The sequence below is a fragment of the Charadrius vociferus genome, unplaced genomic scaffold, assembly GCF_000708025.1.
Source record: "Charadrius vociferus isolate BGI_N301 unplaced genomic scaffold, ASM70802v2 scaffold300, whole genome shotgun sequence".
Lineage (NCBI taxonomy): Eukaryota > Metazoa > Chordata > Aves > Charadriiformes > Charadriidae > Charadrius > Charadrius vociferus.
The window spans coordinates 396,118-405,955 of record NW_009646513.1 but is presented as its reverse complement, the minus strand read 5'-3'; the positions used below and the strand labels follow the sequence as shown (position 1 = coordinate 405,955).

Genomic DNA, 9,838 nt, shown 5'->3' with positions numbered 1-9,838 from the left:
ATCACCTGTTCTGCAGAGTCATCTGAAAAAAGTCTTCCTTCTCATGCTCCAGCTCTACCAAGATTTGCTTTGAAACAGGCGTGAAAATACAGGGTTGATTTAAGAAGAAAATTTACACCTACGTGTTTGTGTAATAAATCCCTCACATAGTTTTTCTTTCTGCATCTGCTAGAATCTTTCTTAGGTTCCCTAATTAACAATTATTCTTCCATACCTTTTCAGATCTTGGGTCTTTCTCAACACCAACAAATGCCCATTTATTTTAGAGTGTGCTGTCTTTACAGATAAAATGCTTCTGAGCTGATAGCTTGTGTGTTTCACACCAGAATGAGATTCTCTGAATAATGAGTTCATTTTGGGAGACAGGGACAGTGCCTTAACCTTAACAGATAATTGTCATGACACTAGCAGGTGTGCTCTGTAGTGAGGAAATTTCCATTTCAGATAGCAAGGCTTTGTGCAATATGTTTCTTTTTCAGTTCATCTTACTCAGACCAGTGTCTGACTATGTAACTCTGTCCAGGTCACAGACAGAACATTAATCCCCTATATAGGGTGTGACGGAAACATTTCACCTCTGTTGCTGCATTTGTTTTTACCCATCTGTTTGATAAAGTTGGTACACTAAATCCTCGCTAAATTGCTCTTTCACCTGTTTTCAAACCAGGTTGGAAAAAGCTGCGGCTGTGTTTTGTCTTATTAGAACATGCATACAACCAACAGAGGCCTAAAAGGTGTTTCCTGCTCACAAAAGAAAAATCTTAAAAATAGCGGAAAAAAAAAAGGCCTTTGATTTAAAACAGAAAAAATTCCTCAGTTTATCTACTGTTACTCTAGCCTAGGGCTTGGGAGTGCTAATTGTTACTTAGTTGAAATTTATTATATTCCCAAAATAGAGCTAGCTCATAAAGTGAAGCTGAGCATCATACCTCAGGGACTGGGATCCTAGTAGGTAGCACAGGATTCATTTGGAAGAAATGTTAGACTGACTTCTTAGTCTTCCAGAGTTAAGTATCCAGTGTAATTAGAGCTTTTTATCCTTAGAGTTAGCTAAGTTCTAAAATATAGTTTGTTTGCTTGATGTTCTTCACTGAGAGGAACTGTGCAATTAAAAAATGGCAAATTCATTGTCACTTTATAAAAATGTGTTTAACAAAGCAATAAATAATGTTGTATTTTTTTTTCCCTAAAAGTGGCTTCTCAAGGCAGTATTATGTCTCTGCCCCAGTTTTCAGGTTTTATTTTGTGAAGTGCTTCATGTTCTCTATTAAAAATTAGAGTGCTGTGTGAAAGATGGAAAGCAAAGTAAGAAAGCAAACTTATGTAAACAATATCTTTTTCTTAGAATATTCCTCAACATAGTGTTTTTGCTTTGCAGTGCTGAAAAATGTTACCAATTACATTTTCATCTTACATTGTCTGCATAAAATGCTGCAAACACTTATTTTTCTTGCAGTAGAAGATTCCCATTCTTTTTTATGCAAAAGTGACAGAAATGTATCAACATCTGATTTCACTGGAGTTCAGCACTTCTTCCAGACATAGGGCTAAAAGTTATATAGCTTGCTTGCTGGTTTTGTTTACAATTTCAGCAGAGCGTCTTTCTACCTTATAGAGATGAGAGAAACTGTTTTGTAGATTTCCTGTCTAGTGATTTCTCTTCAACAGTTCAGTATGCATTGTCAATCACAATGTATGCGTTGTCATTTCTCCCAACGTTTTGGAAGCTCAACTTCTGTCACAGACCTGCCTTCATGGAATCACAGAAATGCTGGTTGTAAGGGACCTTCGGAGGTCATTTAATCCTCCTTGATCTTCCTGCTCAAGATAGGACTTCTGCCAGCACTAGATCAGTCAGCCAAGTCTTGGAAACCTCCAGGGATGAAGGTTCTGCAAACTGTGTAACCTGTTCCAATGTCGCAGTATCTACATAGCTAAAAGATTTTTTCCAAATGTCCAATTCAAACACTGTCAGGATTAGAACTGAATTGACTTGAAAGTATTTACCCTGGCAATTCTGGTTTTAAAAGGCAAGTTTGGGATGGTGGAATATAAGGGGTTTAGATGCCATAGTTGAAATCGTTGTTTTGTGACAGTCAATGGCAAAAGTGTCACAACTGCAATACCTCGAGGATTTTCACGTGTGCGTTTGTACCAGATACTTAAGATTATCCTTTCTTAATACAAATCTTTGAGGATTAATATCTGTACTCAGTGTGTGCATGTAACTCATATTTTTTTCTAACCTGCTTTCTTCATATGTTTTGTCACCTGACTGAGATTACTTTATAAACAGATAAGAAACTCTGCCACACAGGCTGAAATTTGTGCAGAGTTAGCAAAGGGATAAACCATGGGGTGCATCTATTTTCAAATTCTTCATTATTGGTCTCATTGCCTTCGAGGTATTTAAGACTATTCAGGCATCCCTTGTCCAGTATCTGCACTATTCTTATAAACTCCAGATGTTTAGAATGAAAATAAGGTAATTTCAAGAGTGGTTGGGTTTTTTCCCCTACTTTTCTATGTGTTGTTCATCAAGAACTACAGATTTCTGTACTGTAATAATAACACAACCAAATGTTATGTGTTCAGGTGTTAAGCTCAGTGCAAGGTATCATTTGTAGCATCTCTGGCAATCCAGTGGAGAATGGTTTTTCTTCCTCTGTCTTTTATGAAACAGATTATGTGGAGATGACAGCCAATAGCTCGGACAGTAAGAGTATTGAAAATGTACTGAAGAAGAAAATAAAGAAAAAGGATTTTTAAAATATTTTCAAGCAAATTTCTTTATTCTTGTTGGAGATGGGATACACATTTTGTCTGGGCACAGTTGCAACATCAATATGAGTAAATATTGGGGTATTCTCTATAGTCAATGTGTTTACAGCTTTATTCTTCCAGCAGTTCTGTGTCTGTCTGCCTCAACTGAAGCGTATTTCTACTTTTTTCTTTTTGTATTCCTTGTCTTACTACTTATTGCATCCCAAATAAGGTTTCCATTCCCCCTTTATTTCAAAAGAGGTTTGGGAAGGGGGGTAAATTTTCAGTTTGAAATGCTAAGATTTATTAATAGCATAGAGTTACAAAACAGAATTCCTGCAGATAGTGTTAAAAAACATCCCCTGAAAATGTGCTTTGTGTACTGCTAAAATAGCAGGTGAGTATTTCCCTTTGGGGTTGTTGCCATGAATCAGTCATTAGTGTTTAAGAATTAAACATGATACTGTAGTTGGCATTCTCCCTGGCCAACTGAATGTGTTCTGTCCTTAAAGTGGATTTAGTTTCCACTGTTCTTTTCCTGGTATCTTCGCTGGCAGCAAAGTAGGCAAGCTGCCATGCCACTGGGCTGGCGGTGAGCATGTTCTTGTGTATTAGATCAGCCTTATTGACTTAAAATAGTTGTTAAAATGTGAAACTTCTTGAAATGTGAAACTTCTATGTTCAGAATTAGTCCAAGCACGTTGATTGATACCAGTGGCCATTAGAAGTCTGTGGTTGTGGAATTTGTGCCAGAAAACTTGACAAAACCTGTGCCAAGTAAGACAGCTGCTGCTACACATGCCTGGTTTCTAACAGTACTAACTTTTCAACCCATATGTTTAGAGGTTTTTCCACAGGGCATATTGATAGTACAGCCTGAACCCAGTGATTAGCATGCTTGGGAATGCAGGTCTCTCTCATACCAAGGGGGGGAGGAGGGGAAGAAGAAGGAAAAACCCCCCCCGTATTCTGAGAAGTTACCCACTAGAAATCTATTTTAGCCCTGTGGAACTGAAATACTTGGGAGGGGGGTGAGGGATGGGGAGAGACAATTCAGACTGATCAGTGATGTTGTTTTTCTACATTTTAAGGGTTAGGTTCGAGTAGAAATGTCAAGAAATATATATTCTTATAGGACTCGGTATTTAAATTTTAATTTTTCATGTGATCACATATTTTACATTATATCTGTCTACCCTTTATGCTATGAAAAGCAGAGATCTATGAAAAGCTGCCTTACGTATTTTGTTGTTGCTGCTGTTTCACAGGAAGCTTTCACAAAATCTCCCCATCTTTGATTCTCAACTTTTCTGTTCACTCTTGTCCTTACATTAGTTGCTTATAACTTTCATTTTCAGAAATACATATGTAAGTTCTTTAAAGTCAAACACTCAGCTAATTCTAACGTGTGTTTTCAGAGTTCGAGTATGTCTTCGGAAAGATGTTCTAGGATATTTATCAAGTCTGAATTTTTGGAGAGCAGGAAACCCGCTGTGTAAAAAATCTTTACGATCCTGTACTTTTAACTGTAGCAATTCTACTTTTTGCAGGAGTTATTTGCTTTAAAGTTTTTCCTACAGAAAGGTTTTCTTTCTTTTCTTACTGAGAGGTAATTCATTTTAGATATGTATCCAGTACATCAAAAATACATTTTTCACAGAGTTTGCATTTGAGAAAAGACATTAGATCATCTAGTCTGACATCATGAGTTAAGCAGACCAAAAATTTCATCCAGTTGTGCTAATACAGAACTCAACAACCATACTGAATGTGGTAAATAAAGTACATAAACAAGAAAGGCCTGCAGTCCTGAGTGGTAATGGTCAAGAGACAGAGAAAACATAATTTCCTTTTGTAGTGGTTTCAGTTGTTAATTATTATTAAAAATGTGTCCCTGATTTTTAATTGATTTGACCCAGCTTTACCATTTATCCACTGGGGCGGTGGTTGTTTTTATACCATTTTCTGCTACTGAGGATCACAAAATAGCTGTAGCATACCAGAGAACAGGAATAAAATTATGCTTTTCGCTTATTCTCAGCATTAGCTCAGTACAATATGTCTAAATTGTCCGTGGGGGCTGCCCCAGTGGTCCCCAGACAAAGTCCACTGTCCAAGCCCACCTAGAGGCCAGATGCACCTCTCTCTAGGGTACTGGAATGGAGCTTTACCTGAGTAGGCTCAGGAGTTTTCTTCAGCGTTGGTGCAGCATTTCACAATTTCCATGTAGTAGGTTGCGTACAGGCTGTTGTATTTTTTGTACAGCTGACAGAACTGTCTGTGAGATGTCTGTGGGATGAGGACCCCATACAAGGATCAGAAGTGGATGGATTTGGGATAATCCTGTGCTTCTCGCCTCTCCCGAAATTCCTCTGAAGGAGTCATGTCTCACTGTTAGGCTTTATTTCCAAGCCTTAGCAATGGCCAATTTTTGCCGTTAGTAGCTTTGCCAAGTAGTATCACATTTCTGAAGTACATACCCTGATAGAAACATTACTTTCTTTTTGATACAAGCAAGGCGGTACTATCAAGCCCTTAATAAATCCTTAAATCCTTTGTCATCTTTTTTTATGGTGATTCCTCCCTTATTTGATGAAACGGTGCTACTGATAATGGATGTGAAGGACTGCAGAATTGTCTCTTAGAGTTAGGAAAATTAAAATTTCTGTGTTAAGAAATTTAGATTTAGACTTTTGAGAAACTCGACCTTCACACCCAATAGCAAAATTCAATTCGCATTTCATGTGATCTCACCCCAGGTGCTTAAATCGTGGTGTATTGGGGATTTGTGCAGAGCTAGGAAATTCTTACAGAAGGAAATGCTTGCAGAAGTAATATCACCAGCTGATATGCTGAACACTTTAATTATGGTCACTGCAGGCACTTCGACCTCAGCAGAAATGAGGTTGATGTTTGCATTGTTTGTCTAAGAGAATTCGTAAGGAAAATAATAGCCGGAAGTGTGTTACTGCAAAAATAGCTGATATAAAAACACAATGGAGAAATGCTCAGTGTTGGGCAATTCTTTTGAGATACATTATTCTGCAAGCTGAATTCAGTTTAAATCTAACTTAATATTTCATTGTCTGCCATGGATTATCTACATCAAAAATGAAATAACTTGAAGGTTAACTGCCAATTGTACTGTGATGTGACATATGATAAATTTAGAGATTGGAAATTCAGAGCAAAGGACAACCACTGGCATTCCAAATCATACTGTCCTTATAAGCGCAGAGCTTTCAAGCAGCTTAGGAGCATGGTACGTATGATTATTTTGTTTCTTCAGGTTTATGACATTTGTTTTATAACTTTAAGCATGCGTCTAGAAATACTGCTGCAGCCTACGCTTAAGGAAAAAAGAATCAAGCCTATAGAGGGAGTATTCTAACAGGGAAATATAATGATGTGATCTCTGCTTTGGAAGTGTGGTGTACGCTTTGCAAAAAGGGTATTTGCCTAGGCAAAAGCGTTACTTCTGTGACAGACTGATGAGCATTTTATAGGTAGCTCTTTATGGAGAATGCTGCAGTTTGACTTTAACATTCATGATCTTTCTTGTGCTTCTTCTCATTGACAACAGAATTAAGAGAACAGATTCACAGTGTGGGTGCAATAAGTTATGGAATTTAGTTTCATAGACTCTGAGTTTATCTGATATACAAAAATTGTTACCTGGTTTATATGCTAATACATTTTCTCTTTACTATGCTATAAATCCTTGTGGTGGTTTTGAGCACAGCAGTTAATAAGATGTAATTAATCTCGAAGTCCCTAATAAGACTTTAAAAGGGACTGATGTTATTTGGATTTTTTTATTCCTAAACGTTTAGTTTTCCCTTTTTTAAGAGAAGAAAAAGAACCAGTGGTTTTCCTTTTTTCTTTTATTTGTCACTTATTGTCTTGAACTTTTCCCATATTTAACTCTACAAATGTGATATGTTTCTAGAGCCAGTGTACAGTAAAAGCTACTTGCAGGGAAATTATTAAGTATCTGTTAACAAATGCAGTTGATGTTTCCTTCCCGCTATTCTATGACAAGGGCACTCTTGTCAAATTTAGTCTATTAATCTCACTGAAAACTAAAGAAGCTATATCTGTGATTGATTTGAAGCAGAAGATACCTTCAACAGTGAGCAATCTTTCCAATTAAAAGATAAATCTCCCTTTTAAAACTGCATGTTTCTTCCTGAATGCTGCTCTCATTCTTTCTGCATTTAATATATTCACAGCTGCAGGACAAGTGGTTATGTATGACAGCCTTAAGTATCTTCAGCTCCCATCAGTTGTAATATTGTAATTAGTGCCTCAAAGGTTCAGGCCATTTGTATACCATTTTCTGTCTGGCTAAAGTCAAATGGAAAGACTGGATTCTCCAGTCCTTACCTGGGGAAAGGACATGTGAAATAAGGGGAGGTAGGCAGCATGCGTGCTTTGGTCTGTACCTGTACCCTCAGCTGTGTTACTTGCTGACTGCCTCAGGGCTGTCCTAACTTAGATATAGCTGTCTGTTTACATCTCCATTAACTCTTTTCAAGGAGGATTTCTTTATCTCTTGCTTTGCTGGTTTCACTGTTCCTACCTTTTACAGCCGATCTAGCCTGAAAAAATCCCTAATTTGGCAACAAGATGGGTATACTGCTGGGATTTTCTGCCGTTCTGTTTTGCATACGTCTGCTCTGCCTTTCAGCATGTGTGAGTGACTTTACAGCTTTTGGAACGCACTTAATGGATTAGCTGAGCTAAGCTCACTGTGTGACTGGTGTAAGGCAAAGATTTTCATTTCCCATGCAGGTGACAGTAGCCCCAATGGGTCGTTCTGCCATCCAAAGGTAGCCTTAGCTGGCATACTTACTGTTCTTTCTTTCTCTACTGTGAAGCTGTGCTTTGGCTGAGAAGAGTCACAGCACACAGTCCTGGATAGCTTTGAACGCCATTAGTAAAGGCAGAGTCTGTCCATGTATGTTAAATCTTGTTTTTATTCCACTCTTTACAGGATAAAGTCTTACACAAGAACTCTACTTTGCAGTAATATTCACACTGCTTTGCACTTTGCCCAGAAACTCCTGTTAAGCCATGGTATGCATATAGAACATGCAGTGAAGTGATTAAGCCTGTCTTGTCTTAGACGAACCCCTTTTCCACCTAAGCACTTAAGTGTAAGGAAATTTCTGTTTGAAGCATCTACTCGCACTTACAAAGTGAGACACCCATATTTCTGTATGATTTGCATTTTTGCTTTGTAGAGGTCTCTTTCATTCAATGTTTCCCTAGATATTTATTCAACACTTATTTCAGCCATCACCACTTTACCTGAGCAGCAGGCAAGACTTGAGGTTTTACAGCTTCCGTGCATGTGCACACACCGACACGCTCTGTTGGCCCAGCGTGAGTAATTATTTGTCTCAAACATGTAAAACTTCTGACCTGCAGCTAATTTTTGGGTGCTCATTTGTAACTTTGAAGACAAACGCAATTAGAAATAATAGTAATTTAGAATCACCACATAATAATAATTTAGTCTAGGAAGAAAAATATTGAGTTTTAATTATTTAATGGTACAATATATTTTTTCCTTCTGTTATGAGGCATATTTTTAATTCAGAGTTGTAGAATTTAGCGTCTCTTAACTTCAACTAATATTTTTCCAGTAATAAAAACAACTCCATATTTTAAGTACTCTAATGGAATATGCTGAATAAATCAGCAGCTGTAAAAGAAATTACCTTGTATTTTACATATCAATTGTAAGAATTGAAAAAGAAAAAGAGGGATTTCTCTGAGGAATGAGAGCAAGGGTTCTGCATCTGAAAGAATAATTTCTAGTTTAAAAGGCGACTGAAATGTTTAATAAAATGAATACACTTACTTAAATCGTTCCTAGAGATTAACATGTCTTTGGGGTTAATGTACACAGATGAGTGTATTTTAAAGGTTGATTAAATGTCCTCAGATTGCTGTAGTTCTCAGCTGTCTAGGAGAATGTACCATACCAATCCACAAAGTTATTTACATTTCCATGCGTTAAGTATAGTAGTGTGTGTGAAGATTGGGGTCTACCAGAATATGATATAAATACATTATGAAATTGAAGAAGAAATCCACAAAGGCCTTTTTGTCTTTGTGTCTGTATCAAACAAACCATTCATACACTTAGGTCTGCGTTAAGTCAATGAGAAACGTAGTCAAGAGTTAAAACCTTTTTCATTGTATATACAGACCTCAAAAATATGATTACTTGTATAAACCCTCTTCATTCCCATTTGGAGATGTAATTATTAATGTTTTTCACCAGCCTCATTTGGATTTTTCAACTTCGTGAACTTCATCTGTGGCACCTGAGTGCTCACGATCTACAAAAACTTTGGGCTGTATTATGCAAGGTATCAGACGTAGGTGACTGATAGCAAACTTGAACACAGGAAAATTATCCATCTTTTGGGCTCTTTGTCTGATGGCAGAGATACTTCACCCATCTTGTGTGCTACAGGAACACTGTGAACAAGGTCGTGGACTGTAGAGCACTGCAGCCTGGTAACATTTCTCCCTCTTCCTGTGGCGGTGGCCCTTTCACAGTCTTTGCCTTCATTGTTTACCTTCTTGGGATGAAGATGCTGTTTTACTGTGGATTTCTGTACTTGAGAGACTACTTTCTATTTTTCCATTGTTCAAGCGTGGATTTTTTTACGTGTCAAATTTATTGACAGTAAACACGTTGAGTTTTGCTGAAATACTGGGTGAGAGTACAGTCAAAGGAGTTCCATCCATAAAAGTCTGAGAGCACGCTTGGGAGTTTCTGAGCACAGTGGTCTGTTAGCAAAACTGATCCTGGAATTCTTGCGTAGTGTGTTGCATTAGTTGTGAGAGCTGAGAATACTTCAGGGAAGCTAAGGTGCAGCTTCAGCTAAGGTGCAGCTTCAGCCAAGGTACAGTTTTAGCTACCAGTATGTTCTAATATTTTCTTCTAAGACTAGAGGTAATTTTTCATAACTGCTGTCTGACTTTGCTGAGTGACTGGAAACCCCTGTGACATTTTCAAATCACTTAAGACAAAAAAAAGAATAAGATTTCAGTT

At 37.5% G+C, this 9,838-nt stretch overlaps 1 protein-coding gene across 1 annotated transcript in view; it reads left to right on the top strand.

Moving 5' to 3' along the window:
• The window catches only part of SPATA7 (spermatogenesis associated 7), a 56,013-nt gene that overhangs the window by 28,273 nt on the left and 17,902 nt on the right, over positions 1 to 9,838 (top strand). The window lies entirely within an intron of this gene.